At 41.6% G+C, this 18218-nt stretch overlaps 1 pseudogene; it reads left to right on the forward strand.

Annotated features, from left to right (window-relative positions):
• Positions 1–3582: 3582 nt before the first annotated feature.
• Positions 3583–4486, forward strand: LOC100355884 (non-selective voltage-gated ion channel VDAC2-like; annotated as a pseudogene).
• The last annotated feature ends 13732 nt before the right edge of the window (positions 4487–18218 follow it).

Raw genomic sequence — 18218 nt, forward strand, 5'->3', positions numbered from 1 at the left:
TCGTGGAGAAGGCGCTGACTGCCTGCACACATCGTGTTGGATATTCTAGCTGCACAGCCCATCCCATTCCTACCCCTCACTCTTGCACATCTTCCTATGCCATTGGTTTTCTTCGGGGAAATCCTTCACATGTCTCTTCTCTCTTCATTCTTCTTTGACTATTTCATCTGCATCAGGAGTTACATATTAATGACTCCTAAATCTCTAGCCCTAATGATAAATAGGCAGGCAGATAGGATACAACTGATTAGATTTGTGAGCTAGAAATCATGCTCCCTGTGTCATCTTACGCCCCTACCTGATCTCACCTGGCTGCCTATCTGCCAATCAAACTATGTAACCACGCCCCTTTGGGAGTGAATAAAAGGCCTGGAGCACAGTGGGCCCTGCCCTTGTTGCCCTGTGGGCACATGGCCTTCTGACTGCCCACTCTTGCTTTCCTGTCTGCAAGCTTGCTCCACGTGGCTCCTGGCCTGCTCTCTGCACGGTATGAACCCAACTTAGCTTCTAGACTTCTTTCTCCCCTAATTAAAGCCCTTACTTTCTTGCACATTTCTCTCACTGAATAAAACACTGAAAAACTTACCATGTCATCTGGTCTATTTTGAGCCAGCATTCAGAATTCTTATCTGAATAGATGGCAAGAACCACAGGAAAATTATTAGTAAGACTGGACAATATCACCAACACAAATCTCCTTTCTCCTCCCATCGGACCCATTATCTCCACCAGAAGGTCACACAGGCTCCAGAATTAAACTCACCCTCTTTCCTCAAAACCTGCTGCTGCTGCGGCTGCTGGGTTTCCCTCTTCACCAACAGCTCCAGGTCCTCTCAGACTACCCCAGACCATAAATCCAGCAGTCAGCTTTACGCTTTGTGTTTTCTCAACATCCACATCCAATCACTCATCAATCTATATCCATTTCGATTTTCTCTCTCTTTTTTTTTTAACAGGCAGAGTGGACAGTGAGAGAGAGAGACAGAGACAGAGAGAAAGGTCTTCCTTTGCCGTTGGTTCACCCTCCAATGGCCGCTGCGGCCGGCACACTGCGGCCAGCGCACCGCACTGATCCGAAGGCAGGAGCCAGGTACTTATCCTGGTCTCCCATGGGGTGCAGGGCCCAAGAACTTGGGCCATCCTCCACTGCACTCCCTGGCCACAGCAGAGAGCTGGCCTGGAAGAGGGGCAACCGGGACAGAATCTGGCACCCCGACCGGGACTAGAACCCAGGGTGCCGGCACCGCTAGGTGGAGGATTAGCCTATTGAGCCACCGCGCTGGCTTCGATTTTCTCTTTCTCTGTATCACAAACTTGGTCAAGCCTTCATTTGTTTTGTACCTGGATGATTTAAAAAATATCCCAGGCTGTCTGAATGACTCTGTTTTCAGTGCCCTACCACTCCCATCCCCAGCCACCTTGGACACAGTCGTCAGACTGATGTGGTCACAGCACGTCTCTGCTACACCATTCCATGATTCTTCACGGACTTTAAGAAAAATTTAAATTTCATGATCTGCAAGCTCTTTGTGTCTGCTTATTGATTTGTCTCCCTAACTTGATGCACGTGAGAATCTTGTGCTATTCATCTCCGTATTTCAGTGCCTAACTTGCTACTTTATGTGCATTAAGTGTTTAACAAAGGTAATTAAATAAATGATACTTATTTTCTACCAATCTTTGGAGCTTATGGAAATCTCTTATCATTTATATATTTATTTAAGTCGATACACAATATACTCTGGATAGATACATACGTGGGTGTGGGTGTGTTCCCTAGACTAGACATTGAGGGACCCTGTTATGGAGATCTTTATTTTTATAATTAATATAACCTCCCTGAATGATAAAGTACTGTGAATATGCATTGCCTCCTGTCAGAGAGCAGGAGCTAAGAAGCTCAGACAGGTGAGTTTTAAGAAAGGCAAGCAGGTAGGGAATGGCTTGGATAGAGGAGGCTGAGTCAGTGCCCTACATTGAGGCAGCTGGTCAACCAGAAACAAATGGGAGCCTGAGTGCTAAATGCTTTGATGCTGCAACCGATGTCAGGAAAATAAACTATAGAAAGCATGAAGGGCAAAAGTTGCCTAGGACAAATTTTCCATCTGATTACAGCCTTGAAGTTTCCCATAAGACCCTGTTATACAATGAGTTCCTTTTTCTCTAGTAAGTTTAGAAGGTTCCCTGTTGCAAACCATCTTTAGGAAAATTTTAAAAATGGTCCCTTCCACAATGTCCTGTATTCCAGAGTTCAGATGAGGAACCCTAGTTGAGGAAGGTGGTTTAAGGTGGATAGAATTACAGATAAGAATTAAATCTACAGGACTGTTCAGCACTTATTTTATGAATTATGGATAAGAATTATATAAAATTATTCATAAGAAACAGGATCCCTGCAGTTAAGATATCACAATTTCTAGACCAAGAATAACTGGGAGAAAATGCTGTAGAGTGTTTGCCTTGGTTCTAAGAATAATATTTCATATAACTGAACATGAGGGTTGAAAGCAAAAGAGTCTGAGTGACGTACCGCGTTTCATCACCACTTTCATCAACTTTTGAGCAAGAGCAGTGAGCAGTCAAACCAGGGAAGCGATGACGCAGCCTTCCCCAGCACAAAGCGTGAGATACCAATCTGCCAGCATGTTCAGAAAGCACTGAGGGACAGGAGAGCCTCAGGTTAGAATCAGCCTGTCCCCTGCAAGACTTCTTGCTCCAGGCAAGACCCAAGAGACTTCCAGACTCCATCAAGAACTCAGAGGCCTGTTGCATAACATTGTTCTGCCAGGAGGGAGAAATTCCTTTTAGACTCCTGCAAGAGATCAACATGATGTGCCCTAAAGCACGAAATGTGATTATCCCTTATCGTCAGATTAGTTTACCAAGCAAGCTACACTTGTTATCAGTAACTAGTCAGTCATTTTTTGTCCTGCTCTCAAAATATCACAGGCCCTGGTTAACCACATAGGAAAGACAGAGCAATCATTCAGGTTTAATTCAGTCATCCAACATTTTTCTTGAGACCTTACCTACAGTCTAGGCGCTATGGCAAGGCAAACTCACAGACTCCCTCATGGAAAAATCCATGTGCCCGCTAGAAGAGAATAGTTGGAAAAGGAAATATCGATCATGAAACATACATAAAATCATGAAACATACATAAAGTCATGAAACATACATAAAAACTATATCCTGAACCTTCCAGATGATTTCTTAAAGACAAAAACTGATGTCCTACTAACGTGTGGGACCTGGCTTGTCCCAGAAAATTTACACATCAAGACTGTGGATATTTTAGGGTTTATTGTATGTGCTTGTGTGTGTGTGTGTGTGTTGGAGATAGAAAGAGAGTATTAATGATGCAAGTTAGCATTGTCAATACCTTAAAAGAGGTCTAGCTCGTTCACTTCGCCTCCAGCTGTGGGAGCTGCAGGCTGACCCTAAGAGAGCCCAGCCACCTCAGCTGTGAGCCTAGTGGAGGCAGCAACCCCCCAGAGAAGGCCAGCAGATCATCTCTTTCCACTGCTCACCTCTTCCTGCCACCTCGCCGTGGCAACCTGCACACAGACCCACCCACTGCCCATGTGTATTCCGCCAGCACATGTTGACCTTGGCAAAGCTACCAGAGATATTTTCCACAAAAGATTCGGTGTGGGGTTGGTGAAACCAGATGTGAAAACAAAATCATGTAGTAGTGTGGAATTCTCAACATCTGGCTCATTGAATACAGACTGGTGAAGTTACTGGGACCTTGGAGACCAAATATAAATGGTGTGAGTACGGTCTGACCGTCACAGGGACACAGATCACTGATCATACTCTGGGAACAGAAATCGCAATTGAAGACCAGATTTGTCAAGGCTTGAAACTGATGTTTGATACTACCTTCTCACCAAACACGGGGAAAGAAAAGTGGTGATATTAAGTCCTCCTACAAGAGGACACCTTCTACAAGTAGAAACCTTGGTTGTGATGTTGACTTGCAGAAACCTTGGTTGTGATATTGACTTTGAGTTTGTTGTGATGTTGACTTTGAGTTTGCTGCAATCTGTGGTTCAGCTGTCTTGAGTTAGGAGGGCTGGCTTACTGGGAACCAGATGGCCTTTGACAGTGCCAAGTCAGAGCTGACAAAGGTTTCCTTTGCTGTGGGCTACAGGACTAGGGGCATCCAGCTACACACTAGTGTCAATGATGGGTCAGAATTTGGAGGATCGATTTATCAGAGAGTATGTGAAGATCTTGACACTTCAGTAAGCCTTGCTTGGACATCAGGTATCAACTGTCCTTGTTTTGGCCTTGCAGCTCAAATATCAGTTGGATCTCACTGCTTCCATTTTTACAAGTCAACAGCTCTAGTTTCATTGGAGTGGGCTAGACTCAGACTCTGAGGCCTGGAGTGAAGCTTAAACCATCTACTCTGGTACTCAGGAAGAGCATCAGTGCTGGAGGCCACAAACTTGGGCTTGCCCTGGAATTGGAGGCTTAATGCAGCTGAAAACAACCTCTGGGAACGGGTAACTGAAGATGTGGCCTCAAAATAATTCCGTTGTGACCATTAGGCTTTTTCCTCCCTAGGAAGGTTATTGAAATAAAGGATGATCTAAACAAGAGCTATATTTTAAATATTTGGACATTACTTGTAAGCTGGTTTCTAGTTGAATTGGCACTTTCTCTAGTTACCAGCACTGCAGTCATACAGTCACATATACATTATTTAAATATATTTAACTGTTAAATGCACTGCCCACTAATAGTGAAAGAGACCTTTATAAAAACCATGCAAAATTGTTTGTTTTTATATTCCTTTTTAACATTGAGTATTGCCATTGAATGAGATGGATCAGTAGATGTTTTAAGAGGAGGTTAAAATTTTTACATTAAGTTCAACCATCATTAGAATGACTTTTGGTATCCCTGAATGTTACAAATTATGAGTAAAACAAGTGTACATTAAAAAGGAAAAAGGTCTAGATGAACCTCAGTGAAAGCCTACCAGTAAGGAGCTGACATTAAAATCAATTCAATGAAATCGATCCCCCAACTACACTACCCTATAAGAATTAGAGTGAAATTACTTGGAAGAATTTGGCATTGCATTCCTACATAGATATTGCCACATATACAAAGAGCCCCCATACCCTAAAATGTCCCTCCTGTTTTCTGAAAAGTTTTTATACAAATATAAGCCCATTTGTGGTTCACTGGGTATGAAACAATTACTCCCACAAACAGACCAACTGCAAGCAAAAATAGACTAGTGTGTATTTTTCAGTTTGTGGTCTCCTCCGCGTTGAAATACAAAGAGAGAGAGTTAACAAAATGAATGACTGCATTACACCTGAAGAAGATGGGGAAGCCAGATAACCTGCTAACGTGTTTCTCTTTGACAGCCATTACGACACATGTGCCTAGAAATATAATTCAGTTGGTTTTCGGGGCACTTGTGTTGTCATTTGAATTAAAACCATTAGCTTCAGGGCCCTGGAGGAAACCAACTTCTTCCCTGATTGAATGGGGATGGAGATGTGTGTTGGGTGGTCCATCTCTGCAGGTATACACCAAGTAAATGATGAGGATAGTTTTACTTTGAACATTCTCAGACCACCAAAAAGTTGCTATTGCAACACATTGGAGAATGTGACTATTACTTTTATTGTCATTTAAAACTTTATAGCTTGGGATGCCAAAGAGAAAGACAGTAGCTTATGTAGCCTACATTCTGGATTTTAGAGTAATCTGCCATTCTTATAGTGGTATATCAAGAAAGAGAAAATTCAAAGACTGTCATTTATTTTGCTAATGGAATTAAAAATGAACACAGCCTTGGGTTGGCATTCTGGCACACCGCCTGCAATGTCAACATCCCATATGTGCACCAGTTTGAGTCTCAGCTGCTCCACTTTCGATCCAGCTCCCTGCTAATGGCTGGAAGATGGCCCAAGTGCTTGGGCCCCTGCACCCGCATGGGAGACCTGGAAGAAGTTACTGGCTCCTGTCTTGGGGTCCCCGCTCCAGCAGTTGGGGTCATTTGGGGGAAATGAACCAGTGGTTGGAAAATCTCTCGCCATCTCTTCCTCTCTCTCTGTAAATTGCCTTTCAAATAAATAAATTAAAAAAAAAAAAGAATGCAGCCAGAGCAGTAATAAATTCCTTACTCATTGTCATGGATTATGGTTTGGCTAAATAGTAAGATCTTTAATTATCTGAGAAAAAATGCAATTTCCAATGACTTTACTGTCATGTACTACTTTTATTTAGCTTAAATAAATTTAGTATTTATGAAAGGTGCTGGATTAACAGTCCAAGAGTGAAGTTTCTTATCCATTTAGTCCTTTATTATTAAACCTTCTGAGAGCACTTTATTCAATTTTTTTTGAGCTCCACAAAGTCACAAGGTTATTTTCAATAATATCTTTTTTAGTGGATATTATTATTCTTGTTTTTTAGATTAGAAACAGAAAACGTGAGGGATAGCAACTGGGTTGTAAACACAGTCCAGAATCGAGTTATTCTCCCTCTCTGAGTGCAGTTACTGGGGTAAGGTAGTTGCTCAGTGCTTGCATAGAATCCAAGAAGCAATATTCAATTACAGCTTCACAGATGAAATCACTCAGCTTACAGCCAATAAAGGGTTAGAAAAGCTAACGCTCCGCATTGGATCAAAACTAAAAGTACACAATTGAGTTACTCAAAAATGCCTCATTGACATCCATGTTGGAAACAAAGAGGCAAATCATGATTTAAAAAAAAAAAAGCTTGGGCAGTGGGTTAAGCCACGGTGCAGGATGCCTGCATCTCATATCAGAGTGCCCACTCAAGTCCCAGTTCCTCAGCTTGCAATCCAACTTCCTGCTAATGTACCTGGGAAGGCCATGGATGATGGCACAAGTATTGAGCCCCTACCACCCATGTGGGAGACCAGGATAGACTGCTAAGCTCCTGGCTTTGGCCTGACCCAGTCCTGGCTTTTGCAAGCATCTGACAAGTGAATCAGTGGATAGAAGATCTCTCTCTCTCTCTGTCAATCTGCCTTTCAAATAAATACAAAAATAGCTTTAAAAGGAAAAAAGTCTTGTGATGTTGCTGTGTATTCAAAAAGATAAATATTGACTTGAGAACGCATATATCTTGGGATGGCAATGAGTTAAACTACTATCTGCAATGCTGACATCTCATATTAGAGTAACGGTTTGAGTCCTCGCTGCTCTGTTTCTGTTCCAGCTCCCTGCTACTGTACCTGAAAAAGCAGCAGAAGATGGTCCATGTATTTGGGCCCCTGCCACCCATGTGGGAGACCCAGACAGAGTTCCAGGCTCTTGACTTTAGCCTGGTCCAGCTCTGGCTGTTGCAGCCATATGGGGAAAGAAACAGCAGATGGAAAATCAATTGATCTCTCTCTCTCTCTTCCTCTCCCTCTTTCTCTCTCTCTCTGTCACTCTGTTTCAAATACATAAAATGAATCTTTAAAAAATAAAATATATATGTAAAGAAAAAATTAGACCTTTGCATTCAATTACTTTATTTTAACAACTGAAAACAATCACATTTTCCTACAGATATTACTGGCCACAGATATTGACTCAACAATATTCCTCACCAGAAAAATTAGTTTTTTTCTCACCTAGATCATTTGTCTATTCAGTATCAGTACTGTAACAATTTGAGTTGACTTTCTGCTACAAGGTAAAGTTTTCAAGATTCCAAACTTTCAACCAGCCCCCAAACTGGGCATAATTTCATTATCATTGACAATCATACAGGAAAAGATGGGAGAGCACTTTATTCTTATTGTTATTTATATTTCTTATTAACATCTTCATGTTTGTAAACTATTGTGGCAATTTTTAAACTTGTATCACTTACTCTTAGCTATGGAGATCTTTCTGTTCTTCAAATCCATTTATGTATTCAACAGCAGATATGACGATATGAAATATTTGACTATGGTACTGGTTGTAAATACTTACACAGCTTTTTGTTTAGCTTTTAACTTGATTAACTGGGGAGCTTGTGAGAATTGATTCTTACTTATTTAAATCTGTGATCAAAGTTATCGTTTATACAGCAACTTTCCCCCTAATGTTTATGTTCTCCTCCATTTAGGAATTTTGTACTCATTTGAGTTTTCTTCTTGGCTTTTTGCTAGAGAAATCCTGGAAACTCTAGAGGTAAAGCCAACCTCTATCACTAGATCTAGGATGGCCTCCCCACAGTCATTATCCAGTTAAAAAAGCAGAAACATAATCATTTCATTTATCCCTTAACTTAAATGATTTGCAAGTTCTCAGACAAAATACGCACACTGATTCTCATTGAAGAAACTCATCCAAAAAACATTGTTGAAGACACAAACAAGTGGAGCATACTGATTCAGCAGCTATCCTATTCCAATTCACTTTTTAAAGTTTTCTCAGACTACTGCCTAGGTAAAAGATGCTCTCCTAGACATGAGTCTTTCTGAGTATTATCTTACATTTGAATGTGGAGGCTCCCCAAATAAAAAGAAACCCCAAGAAAAACGCCCCCGCAATGAGTAAGGTTTTAACAAGGGGCTCTCCAGTGGCAGGACCCCAACACTTTTTTCTACTCCAACACTCTGATTGAGGAACTCCATGAGTGACATTTTACTGATGTTCCTTTCACCCTTATTTGGCCTCCAAAGTTATTTTGTTCATTCTAACTTATTCCCCATGTCCAAAGTCTGATGTTTCTCACCTGATGAGCTAGCTAATATTTCTAGGGAGACCCATCAAGAGCACCTCCACACACCTCTTCAGAAGCAAATTCTCCTTGACCTATGACTTCTCCAGCCCACAAACCAAAAGCAGAAGCCAATCTTACCAGCACTTCACTGGGTAGCCGCTGGGGAAAGTGAAGAATGAAGGGAAATGATGTGAGGTTAGCAAGAGAATTTGTTTTTTCCTTTGAGAAACTCAGTACAAAGTAACACATCCATAGCACTTAACACAGGGGCTTCTCTGTCAAATACAATTCCTCCTAAACCTTCCAAACCTGAAAGATGTCTTACCTTCCACGTTCAGGCCAATGCCATCCAATTCAGCTCATTGTGTTCCTCTGGAACTTGAATGTGCTTACTGCTTTGGTGTGTGCCGTAAAGGCCTTAGATAAATACACTTAGATGGAGTAAGTGGAAGACCCTAAAGTGGAGTCCACTGAGCTATTGACAGACAGGTGGAATGATGACTCTGCAGAAATGTTTTGGAAGGATTCGTTAGAGGGCTAGAATCATGCCTGACTCATGGTAAGTACACAACAAATCCTTGATGTTTGAATGAAAGAAGGTCGCATGGGAAAAGGAAAGGTTCAGGGAGGAAGCAATGGGGGGAGAAGAAGTGAAAGAAGGAAAGCAAAGGTGAAGAATGGATGGCTCAGAAGGAGGATGGAAAGAAAGAAGGAAGGAACAGAAGAGGGGAGAAGAAGAGAGAGGATTCTGTATAGGATTTGTTTCTAGTTGAGTAGTAACTTACACTGGGTTTATAAATCTGATTTCCCTTCTTCAAAAGATTAACAAGTTGGGAAAAAACCACATATTTTACTTAAGGGCCCTTTCATCCATCAAGTGATCCCCACAAATTAAAAAACCTAGGCCCAGTATTTGGCTTACATTTATGAACTATATAATTTAAAAAGTAAGGAAAATCAATTGGCTACAATTAACCTCTCAAAACACTCTCCTTTCAGCAGTCATAATAGAAGTAAATGTGTTTTCTTCCCCTACTAAGCCATGGCCTGTGCCTCTTGGATGATCACCTACTTAAATTAAATATTAGGCATCTCAGGAATGGGATGTTAGCAAGGAAAGAGCCTCATCCCGAGACTGGCTTTGCTGATGCCATTTCTCAGTAAGTACATCAGGAAGGGCCTTCAAGACGACAACACATCAAATACCTTGCCAGGAAAAGTTTTCATTTTCATCCACTTATTTTTAGTAGTGCAGCTGGGAAATCAAATGACTGACTAAGTAGACTGTTGGACTATAAGGCAGGGGCAAAAAATAAGCGTGCTTGAGTGGCTATTGGGTTAAGATCCCACACTGGAAGAATGAACATTCTAGCAGGAGTTTGTCTTGTGTTCAGATGGTGCCTTGTTTGTCTCGTGGGCCGATGACTTCCTCTTCACACTCAGCCCAGGAGAAGCTGTGGATGACACATGTCACACACATGTTCTCAGTTTAACTTCCTGCCCACTCTTACAGATCTTAACACCCAGTAAAATATAAGATATGGAAATGCTTAAGGAGTTTTCAATCTTCCAGATCGTAGTTTGGGAGAAGGCATCAAAAATAAGATTTCAGAGACTGCAAAATTTTTTAATGTGTCTTTTAGGCTTCCCTTTTTACTCCACTATTCTGCCTCTTCCTCACCTCATCTCCACTTCCCTCACCATCATCATTTTGCTGGCCACACAGACAAGTAAATTAGGAGTTTCATCACACAACTCTGAGTTATTGAGTGACAATACTATTGTACAGGCAAGGTTCAGGTATTTCTTACTAATGGGCAGCAGTAGCTGAAAAGTACTGGATATGAAAATCTTAGCAAACACAGCTCTGCTCCTCTTCTAGATAGTATACAGTTGACTCCTTAATGCATAACCCGGAAACTGATTGGCAGACATCTGAGGAAAACAGGATGATCCTCAGAGCCAATAAACGTTTGCTGAGAACAAGTGTGCTTCCTTTGGCATCAGCATCCTGGCCTGAAAAGCTGTCTATTGTCACAGACCTTGCTGGACATCCTTGGGAGCAAGGTGGGAGAAACTGGACCACATTTATGCAGATCAATGTTCTTCAGCTGATTTCACATACTTGATAAGGACCAGTGAGCCCACCTACTGATACATCTCAAAACTCACACTCTATACATGATTACTTTTAAAAAATATTTATTTATTTATTTATTTGAAAGGCAGAATCACAGAAAGGCAGAGGTAGAGAGAGAGAGAGAGGTCATCCATCCACTGATTCACTCCCCAAATGACCACAATGGGCAGAACTGAACCAATCTGAAACCGGGAGCCAGGAGCTTCATCCAGGTCTCCCACACAGGTGCAGGGGCCCAAGGACTTGAGCCATCTTCCACTGCTTTCCCAGGCCATAGCAGAGAGCTGGATTGGAAGTGGAGCAGCCGGGACTAGAACTGGTACCCATATGGGTTGCTGGCACTGCAGATGGCATCTTAACCCACTATGCCACCGCACCGGCCCCATAATTCTTTTTGATTATTTAAATGAAGCTATATGAAGAAATATGTTAAATTTGAATAACTCATAAAAAGGAGGTGGGTTCAGTTAACTTCCAGAATCTCTGTCAAGAATCTTATTTTAGAAAGTCTACTAATATCTTTAAGTTATGTTCATTCATTTGGGACTGAGCGATGGCCATTTCCTTGTACTTCTAGTATCTTTTTCTTACATGAGATAACCCATGTAATTGTCCACTCTAAATAGTTAAGCTTTATGTTAAAAATAAGGAATTATTTATTTAATCATTCACTGAACATTATTCTCATTATGCACTGGGCAAGAAGCTAGCTACCAGATATACAAAGCTGAATAAGAAATGCTATCAAGGGGCTGGTGTCGTGGTACAGTGGGTTAATCCACTGCTTGCAACCATGGCATCCTATATCAGAGCACTAGCTTGAATCCTGGCTGCTTCATTTCTGATCCAGCTTCCTGCCATGACCAGGAAGGCAGTAGATAAGGGTTCAAGTACTTGGGCTCCTGACATCCACGTGGGAGACTAGGATGGAGTTCCTGGCTTCTGGCTTCAGCCTGGCCCAAGACTTGTCTGATGTGGCCATTCAGGGAGTAAGCCAGGAGATGGAAGACATCTCTATCTCTCCTTATCACTCTGCTTTTCAAAAAAATATCTATTATAAAAAAGAAAAGAAATGTCATCAACTTGCTTAAAGTATAATGTGTTATAATGTGGGCTGCCTAGAATATGACATATTTCATATTGGCATATTATTTCATCAAGCATTACTTAATTCTCAAGATCACTGTGTGTATTTTATCAGTCCTACTTTGTGGATGAGAAAACTAAAGCTCAAAGAAGTTAAATAACTTTCCTAAGTCATTCCTCTAATAAATCACAGAACTAAGATTTAAATTCAAGACTTCCTGACTCCCATTTTCAGCCCTCCATTTCCATTGCCATACTTTCAACCAGTCAATATCATCTGGAATCACAAGCTTGATATATTTGTTCTGTTCTGCATGTTTATTAAGTTACTTGCACTAGTACTAAAAATGTCTAAAAAATTAAAAGTAAATATTAAGTAAGTATGGGGCCAGTGTTGTGGCCCAGTGGGTAAAACCACCACCTGTGGTGCTGGCATCCCATATCAGAGCACCGGTTCAAGGTCCTGGCTGCTCTATTTCTAATCCAGCTCCCTGCTAATGTGCCTGGGAAAAGCATCAGATGATGGCACCAATATTTTGGCCCTTGCCACTGGTGGGAGACCTGGATGGAGGTCTGGGCTCCTGGATTTGGCCTGGACCAGCCCTGGCTGCTGCAGTTATTTGGGGAGAGAACCAGCAGATAGAAGATTCCCCCCACCACCACCCTGCCTCTTCATCTCTCTCTCTGCCACTTTGTCAAATAAATAAATAAATTTTCAAAAAATAAAATAAACTATTAAGCAAGTAAGAAAGTTACAAAGCCCCTTTGAGAAAAATAAGAACATTCCAAAAGAAGTAAAATTAAAATAATGTATAACATAAAGAATCTATTAAAATGTGGACTATTTCTGATCTCAGATTTGATGTAACGTTACCCTGCACAAGCATTTATCACTATTTTAAAGGTGTGAAAAAAAAGTCCCAACAAGAGTTGTGTAAAACAAGTTTTAGGACCATCTGATGTTCAGTCATGAGCCTCTCTTGAACTTCAGCAGATATCAGTCTAGTTCTTAGGTTGAACAAAAGTCCATTTTATTTCCTCTCTTACTCTAAAGCTGGCTTTCAGCACGATAACTCGGTTAAGAGCCTTGGTATTACATTCAGCCATGGGCACTACAGTAGAAACCCAGCACAGAATGGCTTATGGGGATGCGTAGTATCACCGAAGCCAAAGCTAAGTGTCCCCAAAGCAGCGTTCCATGCTCGTGGTCTCTTGATGGAAATAAACGTCCATCTGATGAAGCCAAAAAAGCACTCCTATCTCTTTGACTTAAAAAGGGGTTCGTGTTGACAAATGAATACCATAAAATTTCTGAGAAATTTTTTGGAGGAGAAAGTAGATGATGAATGTAGGATTCTGAGAATTGCCTCCTGTTTGTCTCTTTGTCTTAGTCAATATCGATGTTAACTTTTAAACCTTCCCTTGTAGAGGTAGAAGTCTTGAGTGCATTTGAAAATCCCCTTGCTCTCTGGGCACTGTAGCCAGAGAGCCAAATTATTACAACCAGCTCTTTGATTTGGATGTTTACAAACACATAGATGGAGGTTTTTCTATAACTTCACAGCGGGCTGGCCTACAGAGATGCCCCAAGAATAATTTTTTTTAAACTCGAATGTTTAACATTGTGTGCTAAGAACATGTCTCCTGATAGTTCTTGCCCAGTGGATTTTCTAGCGTGAGACTACTTAAGGAAATGCATCTTTAAATTATTCAAGAATAACTCAAGAAATGTTGAGCACCGTGACTTATCCCAATAATTGAGCATATAGATAGAACCACTTAGACTGTTTCCAAATTTTCCAGGTATATGGTGCATGCTGGGAATCAAACCTAAATCATCTCTGTGTGACAGTTGGGCTTCTAACTTTTACGACTGGGAAATGATGGAATCAGATGGTAAAGGGTCAGAGATGAGCTTGGCCAGAGATCTGGGCTCGCAGCATTGTGTCAGTTCCAATTGAGCTTTAATGTCTCACCAACTTTTAAAGGATTCTTTTCTTATATAATAATAGTCATTCTGAAGTAAGAAGACTGAATTAGAAGTCCTACCTCATATTATTATAGTCAACTAATTAAGTTGTTAATTGGTCTAAGTTATATTGTGGGGAATAGTTTAATTTTCTTAAATTCTACCTAGCTAATTATAAATGGATGGTTCCCAAACTCCTTAAGTACCTTCTCACTCACACACACTCATTAGGGTGAAAATGGTCTTGGTGATTTCAAGGCGGCTGGCGTGGCTTCCCCCTTCTCCCCACCGTCTCCGGTGAGTCACCGTTTTCTCAAGTGAAGAAGAGTTTTGCTGCTGTCACTACCCCTGCTGTGGCGGCCAGAAGGGCAGGGACTGCAGCCAACCACATGTGGGGGCCCTACTTGGATTCTCCTCTGCCTCACACATCATTAAGCAAATTGTCAGCTAAGTTTTAATTACAGCACTTTTATGACTGCTGGTGATGTAAGAGGCACATTGGGCACACCTTGTTTTCTTCCAAGCCGGCCTGTGTTTGTAGTGCTGGCGGTTAGGGCCAAAGCATTTTTCATCTTGCACAAACTGAGCTAATTTATGTGGGAACCCAGACCCTCTCAATGTTGTTTGTACTGCATCAATTTGCAGAGTCTAATGAGCCCTTTTTAAAGGGTGGAAAAACCCTCCTCGGTTGCATTACTGAATACCCTTTTAAACTCTGCCACAGAAAACAAAGATGCTCAACCAGAAAAGAAACCAGGCTCACCTTGTCCTAATTTATTGCCTAATCCAAGAGAATGAGGCTTAGGCACCATAATATTGCCAGCGAGCCCCTAATGGCCTATGGCCTCTGCTTTGTCCTATCCTGGATGGCAAGAATCCCCATTAACTAATCTGGTAGAGAGTACTTGAGGTCTGAAGGAGTCTGTTGTTTATCTTCTGGTTAATAAAGATTTTATGTACCCAGTGGATTATGCAAGGCACCCCTCTGGAAATACTGTGTGTAGTGCTTGTTGAAATGCATAACCAATTAAGCTATCTCTTCAATGACTTTATGAACTTCAGGTGCAGTGCTGCAAAGGACAGACTCATCAACGTGGCCCTAATGGTTTACAAGCAAGGAATCAGCTGTCTCTAAGAGAAGACGAAGGCCAGCATATCGCCGCTCAACACAAGCTTTAGAAATAAAACAGGGTTCAAGCTACCAGGAATCTATCGATGGTAGAGCGGGAATAAGAGACAACGCCTTAACAATGGTAATTTTATGTGCTTGACAGGATGATCAGGGATGAATAGTTGCGTGTATCTAAGGATTTCCTCTTAACTTTTCTAGAAGGTCACAATTATATTGCTGGGCTCTAAGTGCATGCCCATATTTGGATTTCCATGCCACTCCATTGCTTTCAAAATTATTCTGTTATCTATACAACTTTCAGAAAAAGACTTCAACAATCCTGCTCAAAATAAAGCAGCACAAATTTTTCCCTGAGCTCAAACTAGATGTCTCATTAAGACAAACCAGTCCAGCTCACCAACACTGGAATTTGATATAGGCTAAAATTTCTCTGACAGCATGGCAACGTTAGCAAGTTAGTTTAAAAAGAAAAATGGTTCACCTCCCGTTGGAAGCATCATACCAACATTTCAAAATGCAGCATTCTCCTGGCAAGGCTGTGATTTGCATACAGGGGATGAAGCAGTACAGGGTTCTGTGTCGGTGACTCCAGACTCTTGCTTTGGTCCAGGAACTAAAAATCAGCTAACGACAGCATCACTTCCCTAGGCCGAGGCTAGATGTACCCACGTACCTAATGTTCTTGCCCATTTCAAACCCTTCGTACGAAACAGAAGACCAGAGAAGGACAAAAAGGTCATTTAGAGGAACGCAAAACTGGAAAAACCACTACTGATGCAACTTACCTCCTAAACTAAACACAAAACGCACAGTGTTGAAAGTATTTTAATTATTTTTTTTAGCTACACAGGCTGCTGGCTTGCCCCGGCATACTGAAAGAAGTTTAAACATTGGTACTTTTTCTAGGAAAAAAAAAAAGCTTGTTTTCAAACAAGATTCGTCGGGGTTCTCTTCAACAGTACCCTCCACCCCCAATCTGATGTCAGCAGGAAACTGCTGAAAGACTCTTTCGCAGCAAATGTATTCACAAAGAAGTAGGGAAGGAAGATAGACGAAATGGTGACTAACATTACCAGAAGGCAGCACTTCTCGTCCGACAAAAACCGTGACCCAACCCTTTCCCCCCCATCTGAAAGCTGTATTCAGTTCAGCTAGATAGCAATGACTTTTGCTTTATCTTTCTACATGGTTTTACCATCACCAACAGGCCAAGGCTGCAAACCAAGGATACTGACGTTGAGAAACAAGAACAAGAATGCTGCTGACAGAAATCTCACGTGTGAGATAGATTCTGAGAATTTTTTCCAGCCTGGACTTGCCAAACCCATGGGGTAAGCTTCAGATAAGGATCTGGGCTCTCGGGTGTTTAACTGAACCAAACCTCCCAACCTTTTTGAGGTTTGCCGATGACTAGTAATTACATTGTCATTTAACAGGAGTATCTGCATTAAACCAGAGATATTACATAAATGCTCAAGTTCACATCCATTAAAAAACATGGAGCACGTGGGGTCTTCATGATATGTGGAAGCGGATGGAAACTATTGTAGGTTAGAGGCCATAGATCGATGGGTAAATACTACCTGTCAGCTTGGGAAGTTATGCTAATGTAGGATGCTTTAACTTCTTTCCAGTGTAGCAAGGTCACAGGAGGAGGTTTAGCTATGTAACTTAAATGGAAATCTGGAGGAAAACCCCCGAAGAGTAAGGTAGGCAATGCACAGATCTCGAAGAAAGCGATTATATCTAAGTCTGGATTTTAATCACCCATCTCAAAGGTGATTGACAACTTCTTGGATTCCAGAGAGGGGAACAGAAGGACTGAGGATTCATCCCTAGAGTTTACAACTCTTTCTTCAAAGTGCTTTTCAGTTTGACTAAAACACAAATGAGGGTAGAAAGTAATTTGTCACTTTTCTCACTCATAACTTAACAAGTGAATATAAAACCCTTAATTGCTCCCAAGGAGATGATGATGACAAGTACAATTTAATAATAAGGACTTCTAAAATTCTCCTACGTTGATAGTCATTTCTCCCCGGGGGATATAGGATGCCAATTGGTTATAGGCTAAAAGTCAAAGTCAGCATTTTTAACGGATGTAGAATAAACTCAAAGTTAACATAAATCATATATCAGCATCACACAAGAAAACTCTCGATTCTTTTTTAAAGGGATACGCACTATAAACAGCCAATGGTTCTGTGTTAAAGATCAGAGCCCTGCACTGAGAAGGAAACATAGATGTCTAACAGGGAACCGGGAGTAAAGTCCCATCATCCCAAACGAGCAGTGGCTCCCGGATCCAGAACTTCACACTGCAGGCCAGAGATGACTTCTTGAATGCTGTAACAATAAACACAGCCACAGCAGGCTCAGAACTCAAAAGCAAAGTTCAACTTTTTTAAAGGGCCATACCAAGAAGGTCAGGTAGACCTGAGGGGCAACAGAGAGGCAAGTTCTCTGATCTTTTATACAAAGAGCTGACAACAATCTCAGCGTAAGACCTGCTCAGGAGGTAAGGATCAGAGTGCAAGACCAGGCCCTGCTTTACCTAGGATGAGAAAGTTGCTCTTATCCAATTAATCGGGCATCTTCCCATCTCAGCAACTCAGCCCGACATTTCTCTCTCGTGTTCAAGACTAGAAGGAGGAGGAATACCAACTCCCTAGCACTCTTTTGGGGTTGTCTTTACAAACGCTGGTGATTCTGTGTCCCAAAACCTCTACGACCTTACTCTTCCTGAAGCCAATTTCTGGTCATTATCCCTCTCTTTGCAAAGGCTTTCAGCGTCTCCCTACCACCTATCAAACCAAGTCCAAGTCCAAGTCATCCATGAGCTAACTTCAGACTCTGAGCTCTGCCAGCCCTAGAGCTTACCTTTAAGCCAAAGCTTACTTGCCTTACCCACCTGTGCTTCGTGGGGTCTGAGTCCATGCCAATACCCATGCCAATCCCTTTACCTGGAATGCCCCTGACACCCCCCTTCCAGGCCGGACACCTCCACATTCCAGATCTATCTGCCCTCCAGGGTATGTCCAGATACCACCTTTTAGATAAGGTATTCCCAGAATCCATAGCTCCATCAGTGCTCCATCCTATGGGCCATATTTTCAGAAAACACTCTCTGCTGGTTTGTCCCAGCAAAACATGAGCATTGTATCTAAGAAAACACTGCATGAGACCAA

The sequence above is a fragment of the Oryctolagus cuniculus genome, chromosome 13 (assembly GCF_051225735.1).
Source record: "Oryctolagus cuniculus isolate XC-2025 breed Fujian yellow rabbit chromosome 13, ASM5122573v1, whole genome shotgun sequence".
Classification (NCBI taxonomy): domain Eukaryota; kingdom Metazoa; phylum Chordata; class Mammalia; order Lagomorpha; family Leporidae; genus Oryctolagus; species Oryctolagus cuniculus.